Below are 13090 nucleotides of genomic sequence, written 5' to 3'. Positions count from 1 at the left end.
AGCAGAGCACAGGAGCATTTCCTCTGCCTGGAGGGTTGGGAGAGCCTTCCGGGAGGAGGTTATGTCTAAGCTCTGTCTTGAGGGATTGAGTAAGAATTCACTTAAGCAAGCAAGGTGGGATGGGTTGTAGCCAAAGCAACGGCATGAGCAATGGGTGGAGTATTTAGGAGGACTATACACAGTCAGGGATTGGCTGGATGGAATAGTGTGAAGCAGGAATTCCTAGGAAATTAACCTAGAGAGCCTGGTAAGTGTGAACTTGCTGGTGGGCCTTGTGTACTTTGCTGGAGAATTTAGGGTTAGGGGCTGGGTGCTGTGGCTCACACCTGTAATCCCAGCGCTTTGGGAGGCCAGGGTGGGCAGATTGCCCAAGCTCAGGAGTTCGAGAACAGCCTGGGCAACATGGCAAACCCTCTTCTCTACAAAAAATACAGAAACTATATGGACATAGTGGCGGGTGGCTCTAGTCCCAGCTAGTGAGGAGGCTGAGGTGGGAGGATTGCTTGAGCCCAGGAGGTGGAGGTTGTGGTGAGCCGAGATCGCGCCACTGCACTCCAACCTGGGTGACGGAGCCAGATCTTGTATCAAAAAAAAAAAAAAAAAAAAAAAAGTAGAAAAACATCAGGGCTAGATATCAAAGGTAGTTTAGGGATTAAACTACACTGTTACTGATTAATAATACTTACATGTAAATTTCCTGTTTTGATAGGAAGATGTAGAATTTGCTAGGAAAGAAAATAAAAATATGAGGAAAAATAATATATACATAGTGTTAATAACATACTCATGCATTTTTACAGTGCACAGCCTGATGAAGTAAATTTTGGTACATCCATATGATGGGGTGATATGCAGATGTTAAAAGAATGAGGTAGGTTTATGTGTGCTCTTAAGGAAAATTTTCCAAGAATATTATTAAACAAAAAATATATATGCATAGAATATCTTTAGAAGTATATATATAAGAGGCTGGGCACAGTGGCTTACGCCTGTAATCCCAGCACTTTGGCAGGACAAGGCAGGTGGGTCACGAGGTCATCCTGGCTAATGCAATGCGGTGAAACCCCATCTCTACTAAAAATACAAAAAGAAATTAGCTGGGTGTGGTGGCGGGCGCCCATAGTCCCAGCTACTCGGGAGGCTGAGACAGGAGAATGGTGTGAACCCGGGAGGCTTGCAGTGAGCCAAGACCATGCCACTGCACTCCAGCCCGGGCGACAGCAAGACTCTGTCTCAAAAATAAATAAATAAATAAAAGAAAATATTGTAAAGAAATGACTAACACTATACATTTTCAGGTGAGCTGGAAACCAAGTGGCAGAACATAAAAATAACCTGTGCTACTGCAGTGTCATAGTATTATGCATAATGCTAGATTATTTCATGCTCTGACAATAACACCATTCATTCATGGGGGTTTTTAGAGTTTTCACCTTTCACATACATTATTTCAGTCAAAATTAATCACTCCGCCATCTGTGCTCTCACATCAGTTAAAATATTTTAAGAATTATAAATGTTAAATGATGTTATATAAAGTTTGGAAAGCGAGAGAAAAGAGTAATATACGTTTAGGCTGGGTGCGGTGGCTCATGCCTGTAATCCCAGCACTTTGGGAGGCTGAGACAGGCAGATAGCTTGAACCCAGAAGTTTGAGACCAGCCTGGGCAACACAGTGAGACCTCATCTCTAGAAAAAATACAAAAATTAGCTGGGCATGGTGGCGTGCACCTGTAATCTCATCTACTCAGTAGGCTGAGGTGGGTGGATGGCTTGAGCCCAGGGAGGTAGAGGCTGCAGTGAGCTGTGATCACACCACTGCACTCCATCCTGGGCAACAGACTGATACCCTGTCTCAAAAAAAAAAGTGTTTAAATGCAGCAGCCATGATTTTATTATCTTCCTTCTTTCCCTTCTCTTCTTTGCCTATGCCTTAAAAATATATAGCTGTAGGCTGGGCGCGGTGGCTCAAGCCTGTAATCCCAGCACTTTGGGAGACCGAGACGGGCGGATCACGAGGTCAGGAGATCAAGACCATCCTGGCTAACCCGGTGAAACCCCGTCTCTACTAAAAAATACAAAAAAAAAAAAAAACAAAAAACAAAACCTACTAGCCGGGCGAGGTGGCGGGCGCCTGTAGTCCCAGCTACTCGGGAGGCTGAGGCAGGAGAATGGCGTGAACCCGGGAGGCGGAGCTTGCAGTGAGCTCAGATCCGGCCACTGCACTCCAGCCTGGGCTACAGAGCGAGACTCCGTCTCAAAAAAAAAAAAAAAAAAAAAAATCTAAATCTATATCTATATCTATATCTATATCTATATAACTGTAGCTAAGGTATACATGTACTTATAGGCTTTTCTGTGTAATGTATTTCTTTTTTTTCTTTTTTTGAGACAGAGTCTCGCTGTGTCTCCCACGCTGGAGTGCAGTGGTATGGTCTCGGCTCTCTACAAGTTCCGCCTCCCGAGTTCACGCCATTTTCCTGTCTCAGCCTGCTGAGTAGTGGGACTACGGGCGTCCGCCACCACGCCCAGCTAATTTTTTCTTTCTTTTCTTTTTTTTTTTTTTTTGTATTTTTAGTAGAGACGGGGTTTCACCGTGTTAGCCAGGATGGTCTCTATCTCCTGACCTTGTGATCTGCCCGCCTTGGCTTCCCAAAGTGCTGGGATTAGAGGCGCGAGCCACTGCTCCCAGCCTGTGTAATGTATTTCATGCGTTTCCGCAGGTGCTGTGTGGTTGTCCTCCTTAGCTTTTAAATAGCTGCTGTTTTGTGGAACATTGTGATTACTTCACTGTACTTCACTGGCATCTTTACTCTTGTGTTCTCCATCAGAGCTGCGTTCATGCTCATCTCTTCCTAGACTCCTGGGGGTGGAATGACCTCTTGTCATTAGAATCAGGGCAGAGAGAAAATACTTAGCAAGTATGTCTGAAGGATAGATGTGCCTTCTGAGCTTTATAACAGCATTTTAAGGTATAGGTAAATATGAGCAGTTTTCAGCCAAGGAAAGGAGTCAGACAGCCTTCCCAAAGTCACACAGCGGCTATGTGGAAGTGGGTGAACTGAAACTTCAGTTCAGTTCTCCTAACCCCAGCAAAGCACTTGGCATTGTTTTGTTGTTGTTGTTTTGTTGTTGTTGTTGTTTTGTTTTGTTTGTTTTGGAGGCGGGATCTCGTTCTGTCAGGCAGGAGTGCAATGGTGTGATCGGCTTACTGCAGTCTTGACCTCCTAGACTCAAGCAGTTCTTCCACCTCAGCTTCCTGAGTTGCTGAGATTACAGATGCATGCCACCACACCCGGCTGATTTTTGTATTTTTTGTAGAGACAGGGTTTCGCCATGTTGCCTAGGCTGGTTTTGTACTCCTGCTCTCAAGTGATCTGGCATGAAATACTGTGCCCGCCCTTATTTTTTATTGTTTTTTAAGGCTAGTCAGGTGAAGCAGTGGGAATGGGAAATCCTCTGTTCTTAAGAAATAAAACATGGGCATCGGCTTTCTCTCCCTTGAACTTTCAACTCTTAAATTTTCTTGTTAAATTTTTAAAAAGTTAATTTCTAAAGCCATCTTCTGGTTTGTCTGAAGAGAAGACATTACCTTTTGTCCTGAATTCTCTCCCTCGAACTTTCTCTCCCTCAAATTTTCAACTCTTTAAATTTTCTTGTTAAATTTTTAAAAAGTTAATTTCTAAAGTCATCTCCTGGTTTGTCTGAAGAGAGGACATTACCTTTTGTCCTGAATTGCTTTTATTCCATAACAAATAGTATTTCAATGCCTTCTGTATGAATGTATGTTCTGAGGTTTCAAATACCTACAGTGTGTATTTGACACTATCACTCTGGTCATTTAAAGAGTACTTAAAAATTTAAATCATTTTAATATGAAAAACCTTTCTCATGGTTTGGACCATGCACTAATGCACTAGTATCTCTAGTGCACTATACATATCTGATTTTCACTTTCCAGGAGGGATTTCTATCTCAGAGTAATGGAGATTATAACTATCAATGGATCCTAATCTTTTTTATTTTGTGGTTTCTGAATAATAGAATTGTTTTGCAATTCACTATAGAAGCAAGAATCTCTTTTGGGGTGAGAGGTGGTGCATAGGAGCAGAGGAGAAGGGATATATAGGAATAGAGTGATATATTTTATTTTACTATTTTTTCTTTATATTTTTTAGAGACAAGGTCTTGCACTGTTGCCCAGGCTGTAATGCAGTGGTTCATAGCTCACTGCATCCTCCAACTCGGGGGGGGTCAAGCAATTTTCCTGACTTAGCCTCCTGAGTAGCTAGGACTATAAGCGAGTACCACCACACCTTGCTAATCTTTTATTTATTTTTTGTAGATATGGGGTGTCTACTTGCCTAGGCTGGTCTGCAGCCCTTAGGCGCAAGCCATTCTCCTCCCTTAGCTTCTCCAAGTGCTGGGATTACAGATGTGAGCCACCACACCTGCATAGAGTGATACATTTTAAGAGTACAAGGTAGATTAGTCCTCACTGAGAATGAAAAGAATCAAATCTAGGTGTTCGTGTCTCAATTTGAGATCTTCATGTTGCCAAAAGTTGAGTTAGTTTTGATTTGCAACTTTTTAAAACTTTGTAATCAAGTTGATTTATTTGTGGGTATCGTAATACTATTTTGCCAAATCATAAATGGTTACCTTTACTGCATTGGGATTTGAGAATATACTTTAGGTTTTAAAGTTGCAATCTTGGCATCATGTATGAATTATCTCACAAAATAATTACTGTTAGGAGAAAGAACTGATCTGATTTCTTCTTTTTAAACCAGTGATACTAAAGGTGTATTTAAGCCTGTTTTGAGTTTGTTGAAACATTTGAAGCATCACTCCAAAGTGGAAAGATGGAAGGCTTGGAGCTAGACAGAGCTGAGTGTGAATTTAAATTTTTGCCATTTCCAAACTAGCCATTTATGGGGCTGTTCTTTGCTTTGTTTGTTGTGAGGATTAAAGGAGATAATGGGTGTAAGATACCTATGCCTTGTCTAGTTAAGTGTTCAGCAAATACTAATTCTCCCCCAGCTATTATAGTGAGATGGGGATTCCCTGTGTTTGCATAAGGTTGTCCTGGAGCTCTTTCTGTATTTACATATGTGATCTAGTCTTGAAGGTGGTTGGCTGGGGGGGCTTAGTGTTGTGTGTTGAAAATTGCTAGAAACTGAGAGTTGGTTATTATATTGCCATTGAACTTTCTGTGTAATGGATGGTTACCATGTGTTTGTGTTATTCTCTGGTAAAAGGCACTTTTTATACCAGTGGAGTGTAAATTCCAATGTGAAAACTTTCATCTTTGAAAACCCTGAGCTAGACTCCTGTTATCAGCCACTCCAGCGTTATCTGGCGCTAGAGGCTAACCAGATCCCATTAGGCAATCCTTCCCCTCCCTGTAGCACATTGCCTGAGGGCGGGACTCTTGGAAACTTCAAACTGAGGCTCCACATTGCTGTCATTGCTTAAGATCTCCCCTGGGTTTTTATGGAATGGGATAATGAGAAACCTTCCAGGCAGAGGGGCAGTCTTATACCTGTCTCCATTCATTTTGCCTCCCTTCCTCCTCCCTGCCTCCATTTAAATCTTTCCTGTTCTTTAAACCCTATGATTCTCAGGATGCTTCCCCAGACAGCTCTTAATTCCACCCTTCTGTCTGTATTAAACATATTAGCACTGACACCCACTGCCTTACCCATTGCCTTGACCTTTTTGATGCTCATCTCGGATTACAGCCGACCTGAGGGCATCTACCAGCCAGCCTGCCGTGTCCTGTGCATCTCTGGCCTGGCCCAGCCTTGGGTGCACTCTGCCTGATTCACAGCAACTGATTCTGTTTCTTCTTTGTCAGATCCAACAGTCTTTGTCTTGGAAGAATTCTCTGTAAGGTTTTCCACACAGCAGCCTTCTCTCCATTACTTTTAGAAAGAAACGACAAAAGTAACTTAAAAATAACTTGGTGGCTGAATGTGGTGATTCACACCTAAAATCCCAGCACTTTGGGAGGCCAGAGTGGGAGGACCGTTTGAGCCCAGGAGTTTGAGACCAGCCTGGGCAACATAGTAAGACCCCCCAAGTCTGCAAAAAAATACCAAAATTATTTGATAGCTGGGTGTGGTAGTATGTGCCTGTGGTCCCAGTTACTTGTGAGGCTGAGGTGGAAGGATCACTTGAGCCTAGGAGGTTGATGCTGCAGTGAGCCGAGATCTCATCACTGCCCTCCAACCTGGGTGACAGTGACAGCCTGTCTCAAAACAAAAGCAAAACTTGGTATATGTCTTCTTTAAGTGTTTTTCTTTTCACATACATATGTTAAATAAATGCCATACTTTTTGTTGTATAACTTGATATTTTTGTACACACATAGTGTATTATAGTAGTATGCATTCTTCAAGAAATGATTTCTAGTGATTGCATGTAATTCATTTTCCAGCCTGTAGGTGTAACGTAATTTTTTCAACTATTTACTTGTTACTGAATTTTAAATAACACTGCGGTGAACATTATTCTAGTTTTATTGAATGACTTACAGCAATTAACTGTGTGAAATTAACTATATATAGTAGTTTATTTCAATACATTTGTGGAATATGTTCATCTTATTAGTATCTGAGTAATTTATACCATGGTCCAGAACCGAGCTAGGTGTCAGGGGTACACGTAGACATAAGTATTATAGTACTAAGGATAAAACAATGTGTATACCAATAGGAAGGGATGTCAGCTACTTAAGTAAATAGACTTTAATTATTTAGATAAAATAGGCATGAAAGAACTTTAATGTATGCAAATTTATAAAACATCAACCAGCAGCTATTTATACCTCTCCATGTGTGGGGTGGTGGGAGTAGGGCACTGAGATGCAGACTGTGGCAAAAAAAAATCTACCTTCTTTATGGACTGTAGCAAAACAATCTACCTGATTTATGGTTACCTGACATGGTCTCTGAAGAGAGTGGGGACAGAAAGATGTAGACCTGGGTAGCTTTGGAAAATGATGTTTTGACTATAAACTATTAAAACTACCAAAAAAAGAAAAAACTGCGCATAAACGCTGTACTCTAGTGGGTAAAGTTTCTCATGGGACACAGGTTGACAGTTGCAACACTGCTTTACATATGTACAAGGGTAAAACAAATACTGAAGGGGTGGTAGATGGAGAGAGCCAAGTTTCCCACAACTGGAGAGGAAAGTCAAAGGTATGCAAGGAAGGAAGGCTAGAACGAACCTGTGGGACTGTGTTAAAGTCAGAAACCTCAATGTGAACTTAGGTTTAGCTTCACATAGATACAGAAGTAATTATATTTTCGTGTGTATTCATGGATTAGGACACACATGTATTTCCTGGATCTGTTCACTGAAAGAACTTAGAAGCAATAACACCCCGGTAGCAAAAAGTATACCCAGATCTTGGTTCCTAAATTCCATTATCTAACCACAGTAAGCAGGACTCCACGAAGAAATGGATAATTATAGGTCTGGGGCATCTTGCATTGTCCAAAAATAAGGAAGTGCTCATGAAACAAAGGATGTGGGCGTGTCTGAAGGCCATACCAGCCAACCTCAAAGAGCTCCTAATAGCCAAAGCTGGAATAATTTGAGCAACAAAATAAATACTAGGATGTACTGCATTATAGTCCAATGTATAAAACAAATATACCTGCACATAACTCTATCCTGGGAGAAGAGACTTCCTTATAGAAGAAATTTCAAGTAATGTTTGCAGATACCTCCCCCTTCACTAGCTAGGCCTTAATCCTCCGTACTCCTTGAGTGTGGACTGAATTTAGTGACTCACTTCTAAGAAACAGAGTGTGGAGAGGTGGCGAAAAAGTAAATTTACAGCGGAGAAACCTGACAGACACTACCTTGGTCAAGTAATCAAAGTTTAACACAACCAGCAGTAAACCATGTTCAGACATGAAGAAAAGTTTCACTTTGGGAGAATTGCTCGAGGCCAGGAGTTTGAGACCAACCTGGGCAACATAGTGAGGCCCCATCTCTACAAAAATTAAAATTTAAAACTTAGCTGGGTGTGGTGGTGTGCACCTGTAATTCTAGCTACTTGGGAGGCTGAGGTGGGCACATTGAGGTTCCAGTGAGTCGTGATTGTGCCACTGCACTCTAGCCTGGGGGACAGAGTGAGAACCTGTCTCAAAAAAAAAAAAGAAAAAAGAAAAAAGTTAAAAGAAATATACAGGGAATACTGACATACCCCCATCTAGATTCTATAATTAAGATCATGCAATCTGGGCTTTATTACATATCTACCCATCACACCATCTTATTTCAAAAAGTATTTCAAAGTAAATTGCAAACATCCCCCAGCCCCCACCCCCCAACAAAAATTTGTTTAAAATGTAGTTTCTACCTTCTCTGCCAAGGTTGTTGTGCAGCACCTACCAGCCACAGCACAGTTGACGCTATGTGATTGTGTCCTGTTGAGCCTCGAGGAGGATGGGAAATTGGAGAGGATGTAGGTGATATAGGCACGTTCCGAGGTGAGCACAGATGTGTGTGATCGGGTGACCCACTTGACTGACATGGATCTATACTTGTGGGCGCTGGGGGCATCATGGGATCAGTGAAGATCCAGAAAATAGCAGCTGTTTCCTGACACGAAGTCAGCTTTAAGGATGATGAGAAGGGATGGTGAGTCTGCTCTGGGACAGAACTGAGCTACTAAAGTTGTAATAATGTAGAGTGCCCGAGCATTTATTTGGGGAGAGCCAAAGGCCTGCCTCACCATGCCATTCTCCCCTCCCCTCTGATCCCTTGGGAAAATAAATAGAGCGGGAGGAGAGAGGGTTTAGCTCAGGAAGGGGCAGGAACACTGATCAGCTCATCAATCAGGAGAGTGCAATTATGCAGAAAGGACAGAAATCACTCCCTGAAGGCCACAGACTTGGGGATTTGCCCAGAAGAAGACCTTACAGCTGCTAACAGTAGCCCTATTCAGTTGGGGTGCATAATGATTTTAAAACTAATCAGGAACCAAAGCCTGAGGCTGGGGACAAGCACAAATATCTTGTTGACAGAGCAAACATCTAGATTTTGTCAGATAGGAAGTTTCCGAGGAGGTCAGAGTGATGTCATGGTGTGCACTAAGCTTTCATCCTTAAACAGATGGGCCCCTGAGGTACCATCTGCAGCTCCCTGGGGCCCTTCAAAATGACTTCCTATAAATTAAATTGTCCTAAATTGGTATCGAGAAATTAGTGTGGTAGCCATATACCAGAAGCAAAACTAGACAAAGGAAGGAAATTTCCATGGAGTTACCCGTTTCCTTTTCCTCCCTTGCTTTATAAATAGCAAGGGAGGTTTATTATTTTGGTCAACTTTCTTGGTTAGCACGTGAATATTATTGCCTCCCCCAAATAGCCATCCAAGGTAAACTTCCCTTTCTCCTCTTAAGCTGGGACAACTGCATTTATCCCTACCTAAGCCAGCGTCAGCTGGATATTTTTCATAAACTGTCTTGCTATTTTGGGCCTTCTGTTTTTGTTGAGGAGGAAGTAGTGGTTTTGTTTCTGGTTTTTTCTTTCATCAAAGGGATGTTTGTTCTGGAAGGGCAAGGGGAGGGGATTCTTCTCAGTCTAGATCAGAGGGAGAAAATGTTCGACATCCTATGTAAGTGGCTGATGATGAGTCTTAATTGGTAAAACATTTCAGAACAGAAAGTGGGTCCACTGTACTCATCCTTTTATTTATTCAACACTTACTGGCACTTCGATTTGCAATGGACGATATAGCCTCTGTTCTCAGGGAGACAATCAAAAAATAGCAAAGTAAAGTTTACATAGGTGTGAGTGGAATATTAGAGAAGCTGGGGCAGGGGGTTCAAGGAGGGGGTAATTTTTCTTTTTTGAGATGGAATCTTACTATGTTGCCCAGGCTGGTCTCTAACTCCTGGGCTCAAACGATCCTCCCACCTCAGCCTCCCAAATAGCTGGGATTACAGGCGTGGGCCTCCATGCCCAGCAGGAGGTGATTCTTGAACTGTGTCTCAAGGGAGTAGCCAGGTGAGGTGGGAGTTGGGTTGGGGTAGGGGGGACCACCCTAGCCAAGGCATGGAAGGTGAACTGGGTGGTGTGTGTGGGTAAATGGATGGAGTGTGGGATGTGGCAGGGAGCTGTGAAGAAGGTTGGCTTGGAACAGGAGTGAAGACCAAAAGCCGGGGGAGGTACTTGTGGGTAAGTGGGTAGGCTAGGCACCCAGGCGGGAAGCTGGGCTGTTAGCACATCAAGCCTGCTGGCTTCTGTTATCTGAGTAAAATGGGAAGAAAGGGCATTTGCTAGAGTAGGGAGGAGGAGAATGATAAAAGTTTGAAACAGTGGTTGCAGGGAGTGGGAGGAGGGCCTTTTAAAATATTAAGGTCTTTTGAATTAAGAGGATTCAAGTGCAGTGGCATCTTTCTGCACGGTGATGCAATTTCTGTGGTCTTTTGGGCCCAGGGTGTAGGTAAGGACAAGCTGAGTTGTGTTATTAGTTCCCTTGGATTTGGCTAAAGAAGAGGGTTGCAGACAATTGAGGGTGCTGGTAAGGGGGTGATTGGTGGCGGGGTCCACACTGTGGGAATGAAGAAGGGGATATACTCAAGGGACATCTGAGAGCAAGGACCTCAGGAGGGAGGGAGGGGGTGTGCGAGCCAGAAGGATGTGCCAGAAGGAGGCTGTGGTCACGAAGCAAGAGTATGGAAATATGGCTTCTGACTGAGGTGTGACCCTGGGAATGGCTGGCCAGAGTCAAGAGCCAGGGATCAGAGCTCAAGTGCAGGCGTAATGAGAACATCTGCTGTCAGTGACCCTGCGCTGGGCACTGCCCTAAGTGCTTTGGACTATTTATTCAATCAGCCCCACTAATAGGTACTATTATTTATTGCCGTTTACAGGTGAGGCAGCTGAGGCCCAGAGAGGTGAAGTAATTGCTCAGGGTCATGGAGTTAATAAATGATGGAGTGGAGCTTCTAACCCAGGTTGCCTCCTCTGCTCTTGTTCCTTCAGGAGCTGACTACTGGGCAGGAACGTCTCTCAGGAGAAAGAGTGGAAGAGAAAATTGTGAACTAAGGCCCCCTGCCCCCTTTTCCTGTTGCATGTGAAGTTATCAAAAATAGGTAGGTGATGGCTGAGGATTGGGGTAGAGTGTGGTATGGCTGTGAGTAGTGACTCAGAGGGATGAATCTTTACATGAGGTTGGAAGAGAGATGGGCTGTAGAACGTCCAGTCTTTCCACCTGCCCAGAGCCACTGGTGAACCAGCACCTCCAGGGGAGAGAAACCCTGTCAAAAGCAGAGATGGGGGAGTTAGTGTTTAATAGGTACAGAGTTTCAGTTGGGGAAGACGAAAAACTTTTTATAGGTGGATAGTGCTGATGATTGCAGAAGGATGTGCTTAGTGCTCCTGAACTATATACTTAAAAATGGTTAAAATGGTAAATTTTATGTCTATTTTATCACAATGAAAAAAAGGTGGTGGAGGGAGGGAGTAATAATCACTACCATTTATGAAACCCTTTCCTGGTACAAAATGGGCACTTATTAAATATTTGAATGTGTGCTGGGGATTTTGCTAAGTGCTTTACGTGTATTTTCATTTAATCCTCACTTTCAGAGATGAGGTAAGCTCTGCTCTGCAGATGAGGAATCTCAGGTTTAAAGGGATTAGGCAACTTGCCCAAGGTCATGTACATCCAGAAATGGTAGAGGCTGGGCTCAACCAGATCCTCATACTCCAAAGCCCTTGCTCCTAGTTGTTAGGGAATTGAACAGTGGACAGAAGATTCCAGAGTCTGTGGGGGAAGGGAGAGGGGGTTGTTGATGGAGGGAGGATCTGGGATAGGGAAATGCTGGGTGAAGGGGATGGAGGAGCAGCTAGACCAAAGGAATGAGAAGTCAGATGGACAGGACCATTCTCCAGTGTCCAGACTGGGCATGCGCTGTCATGGAACTGGCAAAAAGTTCGAGTAACACAAACTTGTTCTCAGAAAGGGGCTGGAGGTTATGCAGAAGTGGGAGAGCCCAGCGTGGGGTGTGCCTGTGTGACCCAAAGACGGTCTTGTCAGCAGAAGATTCTTCCCAGACTGGGACCGGCGACTGGAGGGGCTGGCGGTATGGACAGTGTGGACATGAGCTCAGCCTGGGTGCCCCTTCTCATCTTCCACCTGAATGCCCTTTCTTCCTGCTGACCTGCCTGAGGGGACCCAGGCTGCCCATTGAGTCTGAAGTCAGCAAGCTGATCGTGAATTTAGGTGCATGAACACAGGGAGGAGGAGGCAGTGAGGAGGACTGAGTATTTTTCTGATGCTGACAGACCAAATGCCAAGGGTGAGGGTAAATCATGGCCAACTACCTGGCTTTGTAGACGATCAGCAAACTGCAAATATCTTGCCACAGATTTTGTTTTTTAGCAGAATGGTGTGAAATACATACACAAGGAAACAGATTTTATCCGACTCCTTCACAAAGATTTTGAGGTCGTAACCTATAACTCCTAAGGCGTGGCCAATGGTATTTGTGATCCTCTGGGTGCAAATGTGGGTTTGTCTCAGATACTTGGGTTTAGTGAGGTGTTTGTGAGCTGCTGAGGAGGGAAATGCGCTCTTGAGAGTTTCTGTTACTTTTATGTGTTTACTTTGGGTTCAGCAGGATTCTTTCACTGTCTTGCTGGTGGTTCTAAAATCTGTGCTAAAAGCAGGCTGCCTGAGCAGTGCTTTCTGTGTAATAGAGGTGACCGTAGAGAGTGTGGTTCTGTGATTATATAATAATTTTGAATAAATAAAAAGATGTCTCATGGCAGGTCCTATAAGGGCAGCCTGGAAGCGACATCATGAGGGATTAAGTTGCACTGCAGCTGAATCTTGCAGCTATCAGACATGCAGCAGTATGTCAGCTGTAACCTCCAGGTGTAAATAGACCTTCATCAGCATCGCTGGAAAGTGCTGGGAGGATCCAGAGTACTGCGGGATGCTGCAGAACTTTGTTCCTGGCTGTGGTAGGTTTTTAACCCCTGTAGCTGGCTGGATCTACGGAGCTTTACATAGTGTATTTCAAGGAAAGGTAGAGGGTGTATGTGCTCACTGGTGC

The 13090-nt window shown here is 43.6% G+C and overlaps 1 protein-coding gene across 9 annotated transcripts in view; it reads left to right on the top strand.

Annotated features, from left to right (window-relative positions):
- The window catches only part of TANC1 (tetratricopeptide repeat, ankyrin repeat and coiled-coil containing 1), a 265598-nt gene that overhangs the window by 22815 nt on the left and 229693 nt on the right, over positions 1-13090 (top strand). For 2 of the 9 annotated variants that reach the window (XM_050751847.1, XM_050751848.1), the window contains exon 2: positions 11013-11122. The exons of 6 other annotated variants lie outside the window; for them this stretch is intronic. The gene's annotated coding sequence lies outside the window, so the exon portion shown is untranslated. Of the gene's footprint in view, positions 1-7450; positions 8511-11012; positions 11123-13090 lie in introns of those variants that run through there. One more of the 9 variants, XM_050751846.1, reaches the window with a different exon arrangement.

The sequence above is a fragment of the Macaca thibetana genome, chromosome 12 (assembly GCF_024542745.1).
Source record: "Macaca thibetana thibetana isolate TM-01 chromosome 12, ASM2454274v1, whole genome shotgun sequence".
NCBI classification, from domain to species: Eukaryota; Metazoa; Chordata; class Mammalia; order Primates; family Cercopithecidae; genus Macaca; species Macaca thibetana.
This window is presented reverse-complemented; position numbering and strand designations above follow the sequence as displayed.